This window comes from Equus przewalskii, chromosome 20 (genome assembly GCF_037783145.1).
Source record: "Equus przewalskii isolate Varuska chromosome 20, EquPr2, whole genome shotgun sequence".
Classification (NCBI taxonomy): Eukaryota; Metazoa; Chordata; class Mammalia; order Perissodactyla; family Equidae; genus Equus; species Equus przewalskii.
The window spans coordinates 54,697,107-54,719,908 of NC_091850.1; the positions used below are offsets into that span (position 1 = coordinate 54,697,107).

Consider the following 22,802-nt stretch of genomic DNA (forward strand, 5'->3'; position numbering starts at 1 on the left):
AGAATTATTATTTTTAGTTTCTTTTTAGAATCCCTGATTTTTATCATAGCTGTGCTTTTTGAAATTGATGCTCTAATAACCAATAGTGGTTAAATTATAATATAAACTTAATCACATTCAATTATGGTTACAGTGGCATCTTTCTTCCAAAGAAACAGATCTTCATGAATAATATTTTAAACTTATTTATGAATTTACTTCACATACTCTTCCAAATAACAGCTGACAGTAACAACCAGAAAGAACATGAGATAATAGCTTAGGAATGATAATACATTTCTCAGATCTGAGCAAATCCAAAGACGATTTGCTAGTAAAACCCTCAAAGGAAATGATATGTGTGGGATAGAAGAAGGTGAAAATACTTAATAGCATATTTATGTTTGACTCTTCCAAAAATGTTTGAAATTTAGACGAAACAGTATTCTATCTCCCATGACTTCCTACCAGCCTTCCAATGCTTATATTATTAAAGATAAAACCTCCCTACTAGAAATACCTTTAAAAATATTAATTACATATATCATCCCACATGACCTCCTAGGTAGGAAGTTTCATGCATTCAGGGTTTCTAATAACGTGGACACTGGAAGTCACTGGTGGATAGGTTAAAAGCTGGTCATTTAAGGGACATCATCTCAACAAAAATGCCCAAGAGAGGACACTTGGGGAGTTCAGGGGAAAGTTTCTCAAAGTTATGAAGATATTTAGGGTCCACCAGCATTTTCCAGGACGATTCTTATAGAAAAACAAAATTTGGGGTATGAAATGGGTCAAAGGGGGAAACTTAAAATGTTCCTGGACCAAGCGGGCCTGGTCTTCTCTGGCTCGGAGGTTGGCTGGCACTTTATTGTCCCCCAGGTTGTCTCCAGAGCTGCTTCAGAGTGTGCGCTTCATGGCTGGGGCTCCACCAGCTCCATCCTTCCTTTTCTTGTGCAAGAAAGACTGCACAGAGGGGCCTCAGGCCTCCTGGCCCCCCAGTTGTATACCATCTTTTGGTGGTGTGAGTGTTCATGCTTGGGGGGGGGGTAGGTGGGAAGGGCTTGGGAAAGAAGAAAAGAGAAAGAGGAGAGGATGTCTGCTTCCCCGAGACACACTTGCAGAGGATACTTTGACACAAAGAACGGGACACACCTATGAGCAAGAAGGAGGCCAATCTGGGCAAAACCCCCACGTGTGGAGCTTCCCTTCCTGAACCTCTGTTCCTAGGTACCATTCCCTAGCCACCCCCCCCCCCCATTTCAGAGCACCTCCCGATGCCCTCATGCTGATGAAGGCTTCCAAGAGGTATCTTCCATGCCACCTAGTCCATGTTCTGGGGCTCCCTCTGTGTCCAGGTCCAGTGGGAACCCACATGGCCTGTGGGCCACTCTCGGGAATAACTGAGTGACTGCTGGGCTAATCATAGCTCCTAATTTGACCTAGGATGGTTGCTAATTGACAGGATAGGTGAACTTAATCTGTTCCATAGGGAGTATTTACTCTTAATAAGGGACCATCAGTGCATTAACCCAAAGCTCCTAGGAGAGCTCCACACTCGGTAGAGGATGGGGTGTGGAAGTTGTCCAGGGGAAGCTTCCATCTCAATCACTTTGAAGGAAAGTAGGTTCAACATCCCTGCTCCTTGTCAGATGCAGCCAGTGGCAGAACTAAGTTTAGCAAGGCCTTCAGCATCCTTCCATCGGTGTTAGGCTTCTCGGGCTGCCATCCCCAAACATTACACACTGGGTGGTTTCAACACGGGAAATTTATTTCTCACTGTGCTGGAGGCTGGAAGTCCAAGATCCAGGTATCCAAAGATTTGGTTTCTCCTGAGGCCTCTCTCCTTGCCTCACAGATGGCCTTGGCTCTGTGCGTGTACATCCCTGGTATCTCTGTATTGAAAATTTCCTCTTAAAAGTATATCAGTCAGATTGCATTAAGGGCCACCCTAATATCTGATCTCACATTAGCTTAATCACATCTTTAATGGCCCTGTCTCCAAATGGAGTCACATTTTGATGTACTGAGGGTAAGACCTTCAACATATGCATTTTAGAGGGGCTCAATTCAGCCCATAACGCCATCCATGGCCATCTGCGCCCATCCCACCTTGAGTAGCACTAGGGTTCATTAGCTGGAGCCACATTCGTTTCTGACACTGCAATATATCCTTTAGTTTGGGGACAGAAGATCTTGGAAGAAACTCTAGATTTTCCCTCAATGTTAACAAAAATGAGGGCAGCTTCATTCAAGCCAAAAAAAAAAATACCTAATGTTTAGTAGGGCATTATATTCCCTCCGTTAACACTTTTCAGTGTTGGTTATGATCAAAGGTTCAATTTGGCCACCCTGATACGGTTGATTCAACTGTAAAAGGACTTTCAACCTGGCCTGGTCTGTAAGCTCTCTAGGCAAAAAGACCCTTAGATATGAAGCAAGCACATTTGAGAAAAGGAATGTTGTCCTGAGCCCCAAGTGACTTCTTCCACTCCATTCCCGCTGCCTCCCAGGCCATCAGCAGGCCCAGAGGACGTCTTCCTCCAAGGAGGCAGGTGTGTTGCTCCCGCTCCACGCAATAGATGCACCATGGCACCCTCGACGTCGTTTATCGCAGGAAAGTTTCACAGGTGTCAGTTAAGCCCCATTTCCCTGGTTTCACAGAAGAGAAAAGCTGCAGTGGTCATGTCTATGAGGCAGATGTGCCTGGGCCCCAAGGTGGAGGTTTAGTATATGTGCATTCGGCTTTGGCCACAGGAGAATTACCATAAAAATGGAAAATTTGAGTCTGATCTTGTCTTTCATCAGCGACTGCGCCACACGGCCAGCAAAAGCATCATCACCACGGCAGTGAGGGAGTAGGAAAGCACCCATGGTCATTGTGCAAGCTGAAGACAGGGTGACATTATCTCTAATGCTGAGTTAAGCGGTTTGTCTAAGGTCACTTAGCAAGTGTGTAGTAAATCCAGGATTAGAACCTTGGCACCTAGTCGGCAGTCTGTATGCTGGGCTGGGGACAGACAGACTTGCTGATCTCGTGACGTAACCTCCTTCTCACCCTCTCCTCCTTAACCCTGTGCAGCCTCTGCCCTGAGCCCCTGTGTCCAGCTCATCCTGTTACAGGGCTGGCACCTCCTGCCTGACCTGCAGCTGTTAGGAGCTCCCCAGTCCTGCCCCGCCTCCCTCCTGCCTTTTCTTTTTTCCTCTCTTTTCACTTATTCTCTAAGCAAACATTTGTGGAGGACCATTGTAAGAAATGGGCAATGTCTTGTGCCATGGGGGAAGCTAAGATAAATTTGAAAGGTGTCTACATAAATATCTAAGATCTAAGTGTCTAAGGTAAATTAGACAGTTAGGTGAAACGTACACAAACACCTGATTATTCTGCAGTACAGACAGGGACATGCCCGAGATTCAGCTGTTCTTTCTCAGCTTCGAATCCCCCCTCCTTCCTCGGGCTGTGTGAGGCTTTGCCCTGCAAACCCCGAGTCTGCATTGCCACTTCTGTTCCTTAGACTCCACCAAAAGTGGGTACCAGGGGGAGCCTGCCAGGCGGGAGGAGGGAGGTGGCCCTGCCCACCCTGTCGGGATCGCTCCCTGTGACTCATGATCTGCCCAGCGCACACTTCACCCGGTGCCTCCCAGGATGCCTCTGAGGTGCCTTCTGATTCTCTTTTTGCCTTTTCAGTTAACTAGTTGAAAATTCTTTAAACTGTACTTATTTGCTAGGGCGACTGTTACAGAGCACCCAGAAATTTATTGTCTCACAGTTCTGGAGGATGGAAGTCCAAGATCGAGGTGTCCAGGTGTTAGCAGGGCCAGTTCCCACTGAGGCTATGAAGAGAGTCAGCTCTGTGCCTCTCTTCTACCTTCCAGAGGTTTCTGGCCATTTTTGGCTTTCTTTGTCTTATACGCGCATCACCTTCATCTCTGCCTTCACCTTCCTGCGGTGTTCTCTCAGTGCGTGTTTCTGTGTCCACGTTTCCCCTTTTTTACAAGGACGCTAGCCATATTGGATTGGCATCTACCTACTCTAGTAGGACCTCATCTTAATAAGCATACGAATCTTGTGGGGGACACAATTCAATCCATAACAATATCTTATTAAGACTTCTGCATATTAATTTTTATCTGTTCACATAACTGTGTAGTTTCTACCCTCACACTTGACCTGGACTGATACCAGGGACCCCGCCTTTAGGAACCAAAGGAGGAAGCCATTCCTTCTATCAATGAGGAAAGGGTGACCTATCACTGGGACCAGGCTTGGAAAGATGACTTGAGTTGGGGTAGATAGAGAACATGAGCAAAGGGCGCTCTGAAATCAACCGTGAGCACGCTGGCGAGCATTCATGAGGGACACAGCGGGATGCTGGGGCTCAATCAGAGTGGATTTCAGTAGCAGGAGATGAGTTTGGGCTTTATTCTCTGGGCAATGAGGAGATATGTAGGCATGTGAGGAGGAGCAGACAAGACGAGATGTGTCTATAGACTGTCAAAAACTGATTGAGGTCAGAGCTGTGGGACCAGAATCATCTCAACAAAGGTGACTTTGAGGGTGTGCTCAAGTCCTGGTGTGGTGGGAGTGATGAGCCTCTGCACGCCGGGACTTCTCCTGGCACTTGAGTGATTCTGTGGGTAGATGAGGAGGATTGTCAGCCTCCTGCCACCTTCCTGTTCCTTGGGGTCCTGCTCGGGAGCACCAGGAGCATAAGGGTAGCCCAACTCGGGAGGACCCTGGGGCCCTTCTCCTTGTCCTTTAGGCAGAATAGTTCAACTTCCCTCATTTTACATCTTGAATTTCCAGACAAGGTTTTGTTTCAACAAAGGGTTTTGTGCCTAAATATGAACTTGAAGCATCATTGACGTCCGTGATTGTCAGGATTCTGCTTCTGTCATCTTCAAGTGATTTGATGATGCGTAAACCTCCAATCGTTTGTGAAATGGGGCATATTAACACATCCCCTTTCTCTGGTCAGATGAGATGGGTTTTTATACATGTCCAGAATATACAGTCATATCTCTTATGACAGAAAATTTCAGTATTTGGTTGATTCTTTATGAGGTGTAAAATGTTAAACAGAAATCTGGAATGACAGAAATGTAGGGAAGAATAATGCTATCAAATAAAAGCAATTAATATTATTAATATGGATAAAATAATTTACTTGCAAGGCTTCCCTTGGCATCAAAACATTCAGGTCATAACACAAAGACCAAGTTAATAGTTTCATCACGAGGGAAGACAAAGCCAGTGGTTATAAAGTAGAATAACAATCCTTCTGTGTTATATCACAGAATTCCTGATTGACATGTGAAGGAGAAATAGTTCAATATCACAGGGAAAAGATGATGCTTCTATCTAGATAGTTTCCTCACTAATTCCATAATGCATAATATATGCAAAACATGTCATCGATTCTCATCTACCACACAGCAGACTCAATGTCAATTAATACATTTTATCAGCACCCTTTGGTACCTTCACTTGGGAATAAACTCTGTCATGCTTCCAGTAGTCAGCTCGGTTTTCTCTGTGCACGGGAAGGAGAGAAATATGCTTGTGCTGTAGTTTTGTTACCAGTTGGGTGGTTGAAAGGCTCATCAAGTCTGTAGTCAATTTCTGGGCAGCTCGCACCTAACTTGATTATATCACTCCATAACCAGGTTATAGGAAGTTAAACAAAGCCCCATTAAAACCCTGGCATTAACTCTTATCCCTTCAGGAAGATTTAGACTCTTATCAGAAGAGACGGGATTTTGTAGAGCAGTGCCCATGTGTAAATCTATCTGTCCATGCATGGAGATCTCTGTCATGGCACAGGACAAGAACCTCGACTTTCCAGGTGAGTTCTGTGGTTTGCTGGAACACTTGCAAGGCCAGGGCACGTAATTATTTCAAGAATTTGACTGTTGTTGACTTTCTGTAAATTCTTTGCTGCCCCTTGAATTCCCTGTTTCCTTTTATCGTCAAGTCAAACCGTCTGAGGAGGAGCTGCCTCTCCAAGCCTTACTACCTCCCACCTGAAATGCAAATCTGTGAAATTTCCCAAAGCCTTGTTAAAGTAGATATTGAATTTCCTGCCCAGAAGGGTCATCCTTTACTCCTCCCCTTCCCGCACCATCTGAACATGTTTCCTTCTCTGGTACCCAAGTTGTCATTCACCCAGGCATTTATTTTTAATCCCTCCTTTACATGGCTGCCTACATCCATTTACTGTGACCTGTCACTTCTGTCTCAAAAAATCTTTCAGATCTAGCCCGATCCCTCCCCAGTTAAAGCCCTTGGTTGCATGTCTGGATTGTTACAAGGGCCTCCTGAGTCATCTGTCCATCAGCCTTTGTTCTCTGGTGCATGGAGTCGTTTTGCCACAGAGGTACATTCGCTGTATTTCCCTGCTGAAACCTACTTGGTTCTATCTTGCCTACAGAGTGAGGAGTTCCGCCTCCTTAGCACGTGATCCATCAGCCTTCGTGGTTGAAATGTATCTGCTGAAGCTGGAGAGAATTGAGAGAGCTGGGAGTCTATCTTCTCATCTCCTAGAAAGTCTCTTTTAATGCAATTTAGTGTCTTCTTTAGAAGAGAGACTGTTCTTGGTGAAATGATGCATTTGGCGTTTGTCTGGGTTGGTCATTAATTGCTCCATATTGCTTCTACTTTCCAACCACAGTCTCAGCCCAAAACTGTCTACTCCTTTCCAAGCCCATCTTTTATTCCTTGGTCTTCCAAATCCAGTTGGAACGCCCATATGTTAATTTAGAATTCTGAGACTTTAGAATCCCTTGGAAAGCGTCTTGAAATTCATGGACCTTGCCTAGAGATCTTCTGAATCGTTAGGTGTGGGATTGGGTCCAACATTTGAATTTTAAATAAGCACAGAGGTGATTGAGACTTGGTTGAAAAAACACATTTCATGAAAAAAAGTCCTAGACACACAGGTTGATCCTTCAACCCCAGTGAACTTCACTGCATTCTGCCACAGACCCCACACTTGAAATTTAATGCCTGGCCCTGTACACCCACCTCCACTGATACCGCCGTCTACAAGTTCATTCTCTCTGTTTGCTCCTTCTCTGTCTACCTGTTTTTTACTTTCTTCTTTTGTCCACTTGTTAACCTCAGAGTTCTGTTCTGCCCCTCCTCTCAATCGAGGCACCTGCCCTGGCAAACCTGAGCCATGCCCTGGGCTTTTACCCATGGACTCCCAAATCTCTGTCTCCACCCAAATCTCCGTCTCCACCCAAATCTCCTCCGAGAGCACAGACCCAAATATTCAGCGGCGTTTAACTCGTCTCCAGCTGACAACCTGCAGATGCCCATGCACCTCTTCCTGTCTCTGTGATCCCAGTAAAGGGTGCCATCACGCACGAAGCAGCAAAAATCCTGGCAGCCAGCCTGACACCTCCTTCAGTTGTCCATCTTCAATTCTGTCTCATCCAACATCCATTTATTCAAGGATTATATATTAAGCACCCAGGATGTTCCCAGCAGTGGGCCAGCTCTGGGGATACAATGGTAAATGGAGAACAGGAAGGGTAGATATGGCCCTGCCCTCTTGGAGATATTGGTAATATTTGACTTTGCAGAAATGTCTCCAACACATCTCTTCTTCGTCACTTCTGTGAGTGAGGAGTCCATACATTCCAGTGTTCCTGGGACAATCCCAATGTCTCTCTGGCTACCATATTCGTTTTCTAGAGGGCCCCAGGTTGGACAATAAATCATATGATCACCTTACCTATCAACATTCTTTTACTTCGACTAACATCATCAACAGACTGTATTATTGTCATAGTTTCCTAAAAGATCTGCCTACATTCAGTCTGGTTCCATTCTGCTTCAAGAGTAGTCTTGCTCCATCCCAAACCAACCCAGTTATTCTCATCTAGTTAACAATGGTCGAGCTTTCCCCATTGCTTAGAGAGTAAAGTCCCACATCCTGTGCAAGGCATAGAGGGTTCCATCTACATCCTTTGGTTCTAGTCCACCTTCCTGACCCATCTCCAGTCTATCTCAGGCAAGCCCTTCCTTTTCCAGCTGTGTTGTCATCATGCGAGCTTCCAACACCTCGTTCTATCCAGAGCTCGCCTTCTCCTCTTGTCCAGGGTCATTTCCCCTCCCAGGCGGAGGAGCTTGCCCATTGGTCTCATCCATCACCAGGACTTCCTCCTTTAGCGCCTCCCCTGAGTGTCTGGGGGGAGTTCATCATGCCACTGCAGAGAGCACAGCAAGACACACCACACTCTATGACTATTATGCATCTTAATGGGTTTTTAATTTTTAATGATAGAAGTAACACAAATATACTTTTGTCATTAAAAACTTCATATAAAATAAAAATACTCCTTGACATCCTTATCCCCTTCCTTCCTCTGTCAAACCGCGATTCCATTCCCGAAAGTAACCATTATTCAACTGTGTAGGCATTCTTTCTGCTCCTTTTCCATGCATTAGCATACACTGCTCTGCACACTCACAAATAGATGCGTGTGCACACGTGTGTGTGTGTAGCTTTGCGCATGTTTGCACACGTGACATCACCCCACTTTGCAGTTTGTTTGCAACTCAGTGTTTCCCCTTAACGTTGTCCTGCCTATTTTTTCATGTCAGCACATATAGATCCTCACCGTGTTTTAAAGGTGTTGTCCGGAATCCAGAGTGTGACTGTGCTGTAGTTTATTTAATTAGTGCCCAATTACAGTGCATTTCAATGGCTTCTAATTAGTTTTTAGTCCACGTGGTGCTGTGGGGGCAATCTCGCCCTTGCATCTATGTGTCCCCGGCTAAGGGTTTCTCCAGGGCAGACGCACTTGCACATCTGTCTGCAAAGGCTTCTGCTGAGGACAGTGTCAGTGTCTCCTCCTAGACTGTGACAGGGAGCCTGCCTGAGAATTGGTGGGTGAGCCCCCTGGGGGCGACTCCTTGTATGGGAGCCAGGGGCTCTGTTGAGACGGGAACCTCAGCCACATCCTTGGCTGGGGTTTGATCACCCCTGGTGGTGTCTGTCACACTCGTGGGTCAGGCGAGGCAGAAATGTGAAGGATTCCAGGGACAGGGGCACCTCTGGGCAGCCACTCCCTCCAGGGCAAGAAGGGGACAGGCAGAATGTGCTTGCAGATGGGGGTGTACCTGGGGATGGCGGGATGCCTGCGGTGGCATTGGTCTCCTGGGCCAGTGCCCGTGGGGTCAGGGCTGAACACAGAGGAGCACAGGACTGACTGTACATGGTGGGCACCCTGCAAGGCATTGAAGGGCTGCCCCACAGGCCCCTCTGCTTTGGGGCCCTCTGGGGGAGGCGGAGGCAGTGAGGAGGAAAGAGTTGAAGAGAGTGACTCCTGTGCCTCAGGGCCACCTGAGGATGGGCAAAGGGCTGAGCCCGTGGAGTTCAGAAGGATGGAGGTAGGGAAGGGGCTATGCATAGCACAGAGGGACAGTGGCCCGTGACCAGCACCCACCACGGCGTGCTCAGCCTGGAGGATCCAGGGAGGGGCATCACCCAGGACTCTGAGAGCAGAGGAGGCCAGGAAGAGCCAGGGTCCCCATCTCCACATCCCTGTGGCCAGCACCGCATCTGCCACCGGATGGGTGCTCTGGGAGCCTGTGTGCACAGAAAGAACAAATAAGTCACTTTTTAGAGTGGGTCCATTACCAGCACGTTGTTTTAGAAAAGCTCCTTTTTTATGATTATTATTCACTTCCAAAGTGGCTAATGTATTTTAAAGTCTAATTCCAACTTTAAAATTCTTCGTAGATTTTTGCTGGAGTCGTTGTCTAAAATACAAATGGCATGATTTGCATTGAGCTTCTGCCTCACGATTTCTTTGTTCCAATTTCTCAGAGTTGTTATAATTCCTTCTGCCCTGGTGTTTATTCTCAAATGAGCAGATCTACTTTTCTCTCAGAAATGGACCTGGGTATCTGTGGGTGAGGGGTGTATTCTGATGATAAATTCACAAAAGCCGTTCGGCAAGAATCCTGCTCTTGTTCTCAGGACAGCGTCCTCTGCGGCCTGTCTTTCTGCACCTGCCGAGCGACCAGCATGTGCGGGGAAGGCTTGGGGGAGGTCTAATTGCCTTAATGACACACCTTTAAAGGGTCAATTTTGGGGCAAAACATTATTACACCAATGCAACTGACTTTAGAAAATGTAGTTATGTCTATATGGCATGTAGACATCATGGGAAATACACCTTAATAGTAAAGCCCTGAAGAAGCAGAAATACTTAGTACTTTAATCCAAGTTTCTTTGTGGTTGGCACATTGTCCTCTTGAATCCTATCTGGAGATTCATGGTATATTCTAGAATTCTTCTTTGAGAATTTTAGCTACCTATTATTTTTATTTTCTCTGTTTACTGAACGCCATCAATATATGGCAAAGCAAGAGGGTGAAATGGTTTCTGTTCAGCGTTCTTACACTTGCTGTGAGCTCAGTGTTTGGAACAGGTGATGATAGAGTAAGGAAGTGTCCCATCCAGGCCAGAGGGACAGCTTCCTCCAGCCTCGAATTCAGAAAGTTAGGTGGCAGGACCCGCACACAGCTTGTCCTGACCCTGTTGGAAACTGGAACAGAAACCTTGTTGTCAGCAGATCACTAAAAAAACTAGCCAGATGCTTCATAAAACACTCAAAATAATGTGAAGAATGTTTTTTTTTTTTTAAATTACCTTTATGTGTGTTGAAAACTTAAAACTTCAATGACTTACCACTTGGAATTTTGGCCCCAGTTTTATGTGTAAGGTGCCAGGGCACACACAGTTTTTCTTAGGTAGATTACATAACAGATGAAAAGACTGCTGTTGCACAAATATTTATTGAGTCACGACCAGGCGTGGGGCTGGGCCATGGATTCAGCGTCTGGGAGATTCATAGGCTTGGATGGGAGGCTGGAACAGCCTGTTTTCCAACACTGAGGCCTCCTGAATGTCCTGAGGTGAGATGCTGCATGGCCGGTGCCTCTTATACAGCACTCATTCAACAGGAGATTCTCAGAGAAATGACTGGGTCTCAGAGAGCCAGTGAAGCTGGCCTTCCCCAGCATCCTGGGCAGCCCCAGTGTGGACGGCCAGTGCCCGGTCCCAGCTCTGCCTCTGCCAGAGGCCCAGGAAGGTGGGGCATCTGCACCCGAGGGGCCTGGGAGGCGCCCTGTCCTCCCCACACTCCGTGTCACCCTCAGAGGAGGCGGTGCCCTGACAACAGCTCAGCAGGTGCTTCTGCGCAGTTGGGGCTCCCAGGGCCCTGGGTGTGGGGGGCTCTTGTTGATGTCCTGGTCTGCCCTAACACAGCACCGCAAACCAGGAGGCTCAACAGAACAGAAGTTTATTCCCTCGCAGCTCTGGAGGCCAGAAGTCTGACATCAAGGTGTCCTCGGGCCACGCTCCCTCCAGGGGCTCTAGGGAAGAACCCTTCTTGCCTCTTCCGGCTCCAAGGGCTCCAGGTGCTCCTGGACTTGTGGCTGCATCACTCCAGCCTCTGCCTCCGTCTTCACTCTTCACGTGGACTCCTCTTCTGCGTCTGGGTCTCTCTTCTGTCTCCCATAAGGACATCTGTCATTGGATTTAGGGGCCATCTGGATAATGCAGAATGATCTCTTCATATGCAGATGCTTAAATTAGTTACATCTGAAAAGACCCTTTTTCCAGAAGAAGTCATCTTCTCAGGTTCTGGGGGTTAGGACGGGACGTATCTTTTGGTGAGCACCATTCAATCCATGACAGGGCTGAAGACCTGGTTCTTCTAGCTCCTGGTGGACGGAGTGTTGGACAAACTCACAGTGACTGGACCCACATGGACAGGAAGGTTTGCTGTGACCCAGGGAGACCACACTCTGGGGTCATCTTGGGGGGTGGTGTGGGGAGAACACCCCGCAGCCGCTGGGTTTCTGCATGACGACACGAACACAGTCTGAGAGACGCCTTAGGAAGATGACAATAGCCTCGGTCATTCCCGACAAGAACAGTGGGACAGGCCCACTGGCACGCTGAGCTCCCCTCCGTCTGTCCCCTTCCGTCACTTCCCCCTAAGTTACCACCTGCTCTCGTTTTCCCTAATATTCCAGTCCTGCTGAGGATGTGGATGGAAGTTTTCTCTTGACTCTTTACACACCTTTCGTGATCTCACAGAGTTTAACCATATTTCCTCTTTTCCTTCCAAACTAAAAACCAACGTGTTTTCCTCTTTGCATATCATCCTAGACTGCAGTGCTCAGGCTGGCGGACTAAAAAGACACCTTCTGAGAACTGGCGTCCATGCCGTCTGAATCACAATGGCTCAAATTAAGAGGATGAAACTGCCAGATCCTGACGTCGTTTAATTAAAGCTACCCTCATTAGGGACACGAGAGGAAAGTGGAGCCCTTTTAAAGCGACTTCAATGATGGCTGCCAAGTAGAGATTTATCCTGACTTTTCTAAGTTAATCACACTCTGGGTTTCTCGACCCGCTTTCATCCAGGATTCTGCACTTGAGTTACTTGCAACCTCCCCCTGAGTCAGGTGCTATCGACTGTGCTAGAGCAAAGAAGGAGACAAAGCCTGGGGGACAGAACTCTGTATTGAAAGGGCACACGTCGGGGTAGATTTTGATACAGGAACTAAGTCCGGAGGGGAAGTGCTCTGCTACCTTCTGCAAGCCAAAGGCAGCGCTGGATCTGGTGGTGGTGATCCTGCTGGTAACCACCCTCCTCCCACCTCTCAGCTCCGCCTTTGCTCATGCCCTGTTGTCAGGAGGGCCCTGAACATGTGTGGCCCAGAGACCTGGCCTCTCTGTGCTTTCAATGGACCAGTGTCCCAGCTGGAGAAGTGAGAGCGTTCTCCTATCACATTGGCAACAGACAACCTACCTCCGTCAGCCGCCTCTCCACCACCGGGGACCCGGCACAGAGACTGGTGCTGAGTCAGTGCGATTGTCAAACGAAAGGTGAATGGAAGGGCCTTCTTGCCCCTGCACTGGGAGGCTGCAGCCCATCTCCTTATGCCAGACTCTTACCCTTTTGTCAGCTTCTTTAGTGGTCAAGAGAGTGTCTCCAACTGCTCCAGTGGAATTAATTCCCCTTCAGGGACCCTTCATTAAATACTAAGATCTCTGTTGCAATGTTGATGATAGTCTACTTTCCAGCTAGCTATTTGCAGAAGTGTGAATGTATCAGTTTGGGTTCGTTCAGCTGTAAACAAAATAATATCTGACTAGTCCTGGCTTAAGCAATAAAATCTCTGACTAGTCCTGGCTTAAGCAGAAAAGTTGCTCTGTTGTCCCACATAAGAAGCTGGAGGGGTGCAGTTCACAGTTTGGGGCAGCAGCTCCCTCGTATCCACAATGCCCAGGCTCTGTCTTTTTTCCTGCTCTGATAGGCATAGCTTGTTGATGTTGTCTCATGGCTTCAATAAGGCTGCCACAGCTCCAAGCGTCACATCCCTACACAGACACATTAAAATAGGGAGAAAGGTAGGCAGAAGAAAAGGGATTTACTCATATCTGAAAGAATGACTATTCTCAGGAGGCCCCCAGCAGAGCTGTTCGTATGTCCCAAGGGCAGAACTTGGTCGATGGTCATGCCAGGTGCAAATTAAGTTGGGGCATTGAACAATTTGGCAAAGGAAATGGGTTGTCCTGAGCAACTTGGTGTTCCCAGCCTTGGCCCAGGCTGCGCACATTCCTGCCTGTGGTGGTCCGTAGGTCTGCTCACACATTCTCAACCTGTCCTTCCAGGCAGATGGTGGGTGGCTCTTCCTCACTCGCTTGAGCCTGGATGTGGCTGTGGGACTTCGGGAGCAGTGGCCCGTGAGCAGAGGAACACATATCACTCCCTAGAGCAGCTTTAAGGGCTGGTGCTTGATCCAGATGCTGAGATGAAGCCTCCACCGACCTGGGGACCTCAGTGAGGAAGGAGAGTGGAGGCCCCGTGTCCTCTTGATGGGCATGTTGTACAAACGAGAAAGAAACCTCTGCTGTGAGAGGTCACTGTGAGTCTGGGGCTTTCGGTTACCCCTCGATTCTCCACCGTCCTTGACTGGCTACATGAGTGTGCCTTTAGCAAGAGGAAGGAATGCAGAGGATGTCCGTGGGCATCTCAGGGGTCTGCCAGTGTCCTCTCTACCATCATGCCACCAGGCAGAGAGCGTGCCCCACAGCTGTCTTGCCTTATCTTATGTAACTCCTCGTGCACCGCAGCTGCCCCGTACGTTGTTTTTGCATTTAAAGTCAGCTCTTTTCCTCACCCATCACTGTGTTTTAAGTGCATAAGGAGAAGGTGTGGAAACAGAGGAGAAAGAAAAGTGCAAAAGAGCTGGCATGACTGATGCAGCGTCTGCACTGATTTAAGTACGGGGGAATGGATTCCATTCTCCAAACAAGACAGAGAGTTTCCTATCTACCCCTCCCCACCTTGATCCATTTATTCCATCCACAGAGGGTACCATATTATGGGTGTGCCTACCCCTCTGGTACAGAGGTTTCAATTTGAAAAGAAAACGTACACATGCATGTGTAATGTAAATGAATTAACTAAAATAGATTGGGGAGCTTAGTATTTAAATGAATGCAATCACAAATATATTTGAAAAATAAATTATTACCCACAACTTATCCTTAAAACTGCAATACATTTACTTAAAGCAGGACATGGTGTCATCAGCATTGGTACCAGGGGAAGACACCACAGTCCCCCAAACCCCGGCGTTCACGGTCTGGGCTGCCTGTCGTCTGGGACCGCTCTGCTCACAGTCAGTATGTCAGAACATGAAAGCCCACTCGCTGTAGCCCGTTTTTGTTGCCCTTTTGGTTTCTTTTGGAATTATCCTCTTGGTGTTAAGAAGTGTATTTTTGAGATTGGAATTTTAAAAAAAGGAAAATCCCAAGGAAATGTTCTTTGGGCCAACTTCACTGCTTTCCACATATGTGGTATTTTTTATTCTTTTTCTTCCAGCTTAAGATAGAGGATGTCAATGAAACTCATTACTGTTCTGGGAGGATCTTACATTTGGGGGCACAACAGACTTTTTGGATGTTTGGCTTTTCAAGCTGAACTTTGCAGTAACGCGGTTGTATGAATTCTGGCGTGAAATCCATTTCCAAATACGGACTAGCAGCACTGAGCTTGCCGTCCGCGTGTGGACGGTGTGTCAGCAGAAACGCCTCCTGGCTCAGGGCAGCCAAGGGTTCATTGCTGACTGACAGCAGAACTTCGTCCATCAGTAGAATGTACTGGATGATTCATCATTCATTTATTTATTTTGAAAATTGGCACCTTCCTCCAAAGGTAGTTACATAGGGAAAAAAATGTCATCTGTGATTTAAACCTTGTTTTGCTTCTAATTTAGACTTTATTGGCTTTCTTAAAATAACAGGTGATGGTTTGGCAAATGTTGTGTGTCCAAACAAGGATCTCTACGTGAGATTTGAGGGTCTCTGCTTCTCTTAAACATTCGTTTTCATCAGTTGCTGATTTGAGGATGTTTACTTTCTCTTGGAAGGAGAGGCTGACGGAGCAGAGAGCACAGTCTGACAGCAGGAGGGTGCTGGGAAGTTTTGACAGGGTGGAGGGTACCACTTCTGTGCGAAGCCACACTCCTTCTTGACACCTGTCTTGGGAGGCAAGGCTGTGGCAAGACAGGCTGACGCCTGGGGCGGGATGTCAATTGGGCATCTTCTCCCCTTCAATTATCCAGCAGCTGATAAAAAATAAAATAAAAAAGTTTAAAATTTGACATGATTCACTAAGTTAGTCATCACAGGTTTGCATAGAATTCGGTTTCCAAGCCACGGCCCGGCCCCCCCGGGGGGAAGGCATGAGGCTGTGCACTCCGGGAAGCACAGCATTGCTCCCAGCCACGGCTCATTGCAAACTGCAGGAGGAATCAGACCCCAGGGCTGAAAGGACAGGGACCCACGAGGAGGGAGCTTCTCCCTCCACTTCCCAGAGCTTCCAAATGTGTGCCTGGCTGCAAGGGGGAAGGTAGTTACTTCTCAAAGTCCGTCAACTCCTGTCATTGCCTTGTGCATTTGATTATTTTGGAGCAACCATTATTTTAAATAGATGAGTGTTCCACAGTGTCAGGGTCTAGTCCTTTCTCTCTTGGAACCAAGGAGTTTCCATGGGACACACTCCAGAGCCGTACACAGCAAAGAAAGGGACAGAATATCCGAAGGGATGCTCACTGGTAAGCCAATAGCCAATTAATTTATTCAGCTAAGAATGCACCTCAGTGGTACCCTAATGGTTTGGGAGAGTGAGTGCCCAGAGCTGTCTCCCCAACTCCCTGGGTTCCATTTAAATTCTAAATGCCCATTTGCTGAACACTGGTGGACTAAGTGAATTGATGCCATTGATTGTTTTCTTTTGGTAAGAATAATTTAGGCACATTTAAGAAAATATAGAAGATTATAAAAGAGAAATCATCCTTCCACTCAGCTATGACCATAGGCAATATTTTTATGTATTTCCTTTCCATCTTTTTGCACATAAATGCAAGCATAAATAAACCAAGGATCATATTTTATATACTATTTTGTATCCAGACTTTTTCAATTAAAATTATATCATAAACATTACCCACTGTCATTTAATATTCTTATAAATATGCAGTCCTTTTGGAAAAACTGAATCCATTTAACCATTCCTCTATTCTTGGGCACTGAGTTGGTTGAGGGTTTTTTTAATAATTCTAAATAGCAACATTACTGATAATCTTGTACCGTAATCTTTGTCTGGGACCTCAGTTAGTTCTTTAGGATAGATCTCTAGAAATGAAATTCCTGGAACAATGAATATACTCTTTTTTAAAAGGCTCTTTGATAAATATTGCCAATTCTATTCCCCCAAACTTATGTCAATATATACTTGCTCTATTGGTTTATGAGAGTTCTAGTTCTCATATTCTCATGAACATCGAGTATTTTAATGGAAAAAAAGGAAAAGAAATATTGCAAACATATACTAGATAGGTTAAAAAATAGTTACTGGTTTCATTGTCATTTCTTTAACTACAAAGTGTCGTTTCTTACTTTTGCTCCAACTGCTTATTCAAAATTCAGAAACTGCGCTGTCTAAAATGGCATCCACTTGCCATAGGTGTCGTTAAATCTAAAAGTAAATACAGTAAAATAAAAGTTTAAATGTAGTTCCTCAGTTTCACTGGGCACATTTTAAGTGCCCTACAGCCACATGAGATTAGTGGCTGGTGTAGTGGGCAGTGTAGTTATAGGACATTGTCACCATTACAGAAAGTTCTACTGGGCAGTGTTCTAGAATCACCCCAGGAGGTGGGCTTGGAAGGACTGCCTGGAGTAAACAGACATGGCACTGGCTCTTTCAGGACACCGGGCAGCAATTGGTAATGCTCTTCTCTAACTGGCTTGTCAGCGGCCCTAAATATTCACCTTGCAGCCTTCCCTTCCTCCAGGGACTATCTCACAAGCTGCGCTTCTTCATGGTGAGAACCACGTCGCGTCTGCAATCTAAGGAAGCAGACGTCACTCAGTGGGCCTGGCTCCCATCTGCCTTAACTAGGTTTGTCCTGCATCTTGATAACTTGAAGAAATGCTCAGATCTCTTTTTTAAATTAAGCCACAGGCCATGTTAACAGGAGAATATTTAACGGAACATACCATTTTTGAAGGGTCCTCCCACTTAGTTTCACTGAAAACACTTCTGGTGATTCTGTTTTCTCTAGACATTGAGACACAGCGAAAATAACAATGGGAAAAGCTGCTATTTATTATGATGATATAATATTATTAGTGCTTTACTCTTTTTGAAATTTTCTGCCTCATTTGGTTAGTCCCAGCCACAGTGGGAGGGGCACAGAACAGTGTCAGCTGAACAGGTGAGGACAGCGACGTTCTCTCTGAACTGCAAAGTCGCTCTGCAGATGGACAGTGGGTAAACGGTTAGGTAGAGGCTCGTGTTCAGGTTGTTTTGCTTTTAGTTTTAATTTTTTTATTACAACTTAGATTTGAGAAGTTTCATAAACTGTAATGTGAAGTCTCTCTCAAAAATTAACCATCAGATTTGGCTTGCGATGAGAAAATGCTTCGTTTAAGCTTTTGGAGAGCTGATGATTTGATATTGCAATCAACCATTATAAAAACGTCGAGTAGAATTCATAATCCCGTCCCTAAGTTTGCAGTGTGTGTCCTCAGCCCTTGGTAAGCGCTCACTCTTGTGTGCCTCCCCCTTATCCACAGTGCCCAGTGCCCTTTGCCGTGAGTGTTCTCACTGTCCCGAAGGAGACCTCCCTGGGTTGTTCCTTAGAGGGGCAAGGGCAGGTTCCCCTCAGAGATGGGTGGCCGTATGGCTCAGAGACAACACATAAAGAATAGTAATTGATGTCCTGGGCTGGAGTGACTGTTGGGACTGGGCAGAATGTGGGGGCAGCGCCCTTGTGCATCCTGACCTCCCATTGCACAAGGCAGAGCAAGGCAGCAGTCATCCACTGGGCTCTCTTCCTGCCTCATCGGAAACCCCAAATGCTGCCGTAAGGGGTATTTAGGGAAATAGATTTCTTAGAAATGTGGGCTCAGTGGACAGATTAGTTTCTCTCCTCTGCCAGTTGGAGAATTGTCTAATAATGCCTCTTCAGCGAAATTTGACACCGGAGTTGGTGATGAAGAGGCTAACAAGGAAAATCCTATTAATTTATTTATAAAGTGCTGTGTGGCGCACGCAGGCGTATTCGGGGGCTCTTTTCCAAGATGTGGCCTCGTTTGTAGGAGGGCTCAAGCCCAGGGTCAGATTGGTGGAGTGGACTACTTCAATCTGTGCACAAACGATGTTGGGCCAGGGTTTTGGGGAAACTGCCATTGGTGCAGGAGTTATGGTTTGAGGGGCACATGCCCCCTCGGGTCCCTGTCAAACACACTCACATGGACAACTGGGCCATGACGGATGTGAGGGGTAGCAGCTTGTCCTATCTGTCCGGGACTGTCCCCTTTTTTACACTGGAAGTCTCGAGTCCCCAGAACCTTCTGCATCCTGGGAAAATCTGGGCTGTTGGTCGTCCGTTGTATCCTGGCAAGCGTGGACCACATTCTGCAAATTTTCCAAGAGAAATCTCCCTTTCTTTTGTTCGTTTGGTTGCAAACTAATCTTCATGAGATAAATGATGTCTTATCTCCATAAATTAATGTCACTTACACAGAACTCTAGCTTTGGGTGTGGGAGCGGGGACTCAGCCCAGTGGGAGGTTTTGCAGGTTCCAGGACAAGTGCCTGCCAAAAGAAGGGTCTCCATGGATCGGGCCCGAGGAAATGTTTAAGTGTCTACTCCTGGGATCTTTGCCAGCACTGGGGGCGGCTGCAGGGTTGACTCTGATCGGAGGCATAAATGCAGATTCAGCAGCAGCCTGTGAGAGGACAACTCGAAAGCAGGTAAAGAAAGCCATGCAGTGTGGCCCTGAGTGGAACTGCCTAATCCCCACCCCAGGTATCTGAGTCATGCGCCCGAGTGGAGGGCAGGCGGGGAGAAACCTCCTCAGCATGTTTACAAAGAGCCCTAGAACATTCTGTCTTCAAGGAAATACTCTTCAGATTCTTTTGTAGTTCATTAAAGAGCGGGAGAGTATTAAATAATTTCATCTGAAATCTAAAGTACCCAGTGAGTGGGATGAAGGTTTGGCTTTATTTGTGCAATGTTGAGAGATGTCTTTGATTTCTAGTGCTTGCTAATCTCTGCGTTTTCCTGAGCACAGGTATTCTATTATAAATTAACAAGAGAAAGTAAACGAACAGTGGGGTTTTAATTGCATATAATTACTTGGTATGCCGAAGCATTTTACAATTGAGATAATTTGCCTCAAAGTGTTGGTATTTAGTGAATAGAATTTATGATAATTCCCTGATTTTCCCCAACTGCCTAGTAATCTTTATAACAAGGAAGGAGGGCGCAGTAAGAATTCTGAACTGAAACAAAGCTATACATGAAAGTGCTTAAAGTGTATCTGTTTGTCTTTGTTTCAATAGGAATCCAAAACAAAGTTAATCTGATCAACAAGGATCAATAGAAAAGTGAGTGAAGATTCTCATTTCTTTGAAGCTGGTAGAGGCAAGGAAATAATCCTTCCAAACAATGCAGCCCTTTAATTCACAGGCTCCAGCGCTGAAAGCCATTGTAAAGTGGGATTTGCTGGGTTTCAGGTTTTAATTTGAACTGTACAAGCAGGTGCCGGGGCAGAGGCAGAGCTTCTGCTGTTACACTGTTGCCACGACTGGCAAATGAAATTCGCTCTTAATCCAGCTTTCTGCATCTGATAACAGAGGTTCTGCAGCCGCCGTCCAGGTTTTCACTAGATTTTCTTCCACAGGTACTTCTCCTCTCTTGGGATGTGGTGTCCTAAGAGGGAAAGACGAAACAGGCGAAGGCAAGTTCAGTTTCAAGTCTGACAAACAAGGCTTCACTGAAAAAATTCTCATCTAACCGTAAAACTATGTGAACAGAAACATTCTAGGAGCAACTGGGACATAAAATGCCTGTTTCTAAAGCAAAGGGCGCCACCTGCATCAGTGGCTGCTACCAAGGTGACACCAGCCTTGGGAGTGGAGCCCCTGCCCACAACGTTGTGTCTGTGTTTTCCCTCCCAGACTCAGACACACTCGCCCTCCTCGTTCCTGACTCAAGATGACAGATCACTAGCAGGGACCAGGGGCCTACACTGGCACTTGTTCAACGGGTAAGCGAGGATCTCCCCATTGCTATGTCCCGGACAGTCCCTCCATCAGGAAGGCGCGGTAGGGCATGGACAATCTCTGTGCTGCCGTCAGTAGGGGTATAAGAGTCGAAGTGGCCGTGCAGGCTTTCCCCAGCTCCGGACATGGTTTCCCTTCCATCATTCACGATTAGCACTCGCTGATGCCCACCAGCAGTCAGCCGTGGTTAGGTTCTGGGGATGCGGAAGGAGGCGGGAGCCCGCTCTCAGGAGGTCAGAGCACAGATTACAAGGACCGTACCCTGTAGAGATGTGGGGATGGAGGGGTGCCGCTGCTGTGGGCAGCTCCTGGGCTCAGCTGACTCACTTCATCTGGGGCCTCTCAGGAGCTGGGCTGATAAACTGGTCTGGTGGGACTGTGAGTGGCCAGCCATGCCCGTGACCAGGAAGGACTTTCCGGTTGGAAAGCCATGTGCAGAGGCTCAGAGGACCTTGGAAGTGGAGACAATGTGAGGATTGGGGCTGGGAGGGAAGACCCGGTGTGCTGGGGGGGAAGGCTCTCCTTCATATGGGGCACATGTCCCAGGCTGAGGAGTTCACCTCAGCCTTGTAGAGCCAAGAAAATAATCCTTCCAAACAATGCAGCCCTTTAATTCATCCTGAGGGCTGTCAGGAGCTCCCAAGTCTGTCTCAGGTGGGGAGTGAAGTGATGAAGTGTCCAGCAATCATGGCCACAGTGACGTGGAGCATGGTTCAGGAGAGGCAGGGCTGAGGCCAGGGCTGTTCTTTTTTTTGGGGGGGAAGGGAAGATTAGCTTTGAGCTAACATCTGCTGCCAATCCTCCCCTTTTTGCTGAGGAAGACTGGCCCTGAGCTAACATCTGCATCCATCTTCCACCACTTTATGTGTGGGATGCCTGCCACAGCATGGCTTGCTAACAGTGCCATGTCCACACCCGGGATCCGAACTGGCGAATCCTGGGCCGTGGAAGCAGAACATGCGAACTTAACTGCTGTGCCACCGGGCCGGCCCCAACGGCTGTTCTAATGGGAGATTCCAGAGGGGACCAGACCCAAAGTCTTCTTTGTCATTTTGTACCTCTGTGAACTTGAGAAGGTTACTTACATCTCTTTCGAATCATGCCTTCAATTTTAAAATGGAAATAAAAAATAACTGCTTCTTTCCAGTTCTACCAAATAAGTGAGATGCCATAAATAAACTGGTTAATGGGTGTACCTTAGGATGTTCACTCAGCCAGCAGTGTCTTTTCTTCTCCTCTTACTTGCTCTACCAGGCGGGAGGACTCAGCTCTGGGGCACACCAGCAGGTGCTTAAGTCTGAACGAACAAGGATCAATGAAATAGGATACTGCCAACCACTAAGGTTGTTTTCTGTTTATTTTTTCTCAATATAACCTAGGAGGGTGTTTTTTTTGTTTTGTTTTGTTTTTATTTTTTTTATTTTTTCCTTTTTCTCCCCAAAGCCCCCCCGGTACATAGTTGTGTATTCTTCTTTGTGGGTTCTTCTAGTTGTGGCATGTGGGACGCTGCCTCAGCGTGGTCTGATGAGCAGTGCCATGTCCGCGCCCAGGATTCGAACCAACGAAACACTGGGCTGCCTGCAGCGGAGCGCGCGAACTTAACCACTCGGCCACGGGGCCAGCCCCCCTAGGAGGGTGTTTTTTTCTGATCATGGACTAGCGTTGCGCCGTGAATCTGGTTTGGAGGATGACCAGCATGCCATCTAAAGAGAGCTGGGAAGAGTAATGTGCTCAAAATGGAACTGTGGGACACAGTTGCTCGAAGGACTTTGCTGCAGCGGCTACAGCTGAGCTCTGCTGGGATGGCCACTGTGAGCAGCTCCAGGTCCTTCCGCTTGTACATCAGGGAGTCGATCCTTAAACAGTCTTGCTTCCCACTGCGTGTCTTCTCTCCTGCAGTCTCTGTGTGTGCCATTCTGGCGTCCTCAGCCTGTTTTTCCCGGGTGACACCACGTGGGAGTCACCTCTGAGGTTTGGGGGTAGTTCAAAGAGAGTATCTTGTCAGTAGATGTAAAACCTGCTCTTAAAATAATACTAAATCTATGTCTTTACTGAACTCTTCCTTTCCCCAGAAACTTCCAAGTACATCTCCTGGTTTTATCTTTGTGTTGTACACAGCACCTTATGAGAGTTTTTATCATCTCC

The 22,802-nt window shown here is 46.9% G+C and overlaps 1 long non-coding RNA gene across 1 annotated transcript; it reads left to right on the forward strand.

Moving 5' to 3' along the window:
* Positions 1–18,287: 18,287 nt before the first annotated feature.
* LOC139077883 (uncharacterized) lies at positions 18,288–21,864 on the forward strand. Its single transcript, XR_011530487.1, has 2 exons — positions 18,288–19,979; positions 20,276–21,864. It is a non-coding gene; the product is annotated as an uncharacterized lncRNA (long non-coding RNA).
* Positions 21,865–22,802: the final 938 nt, after the last annotated feature.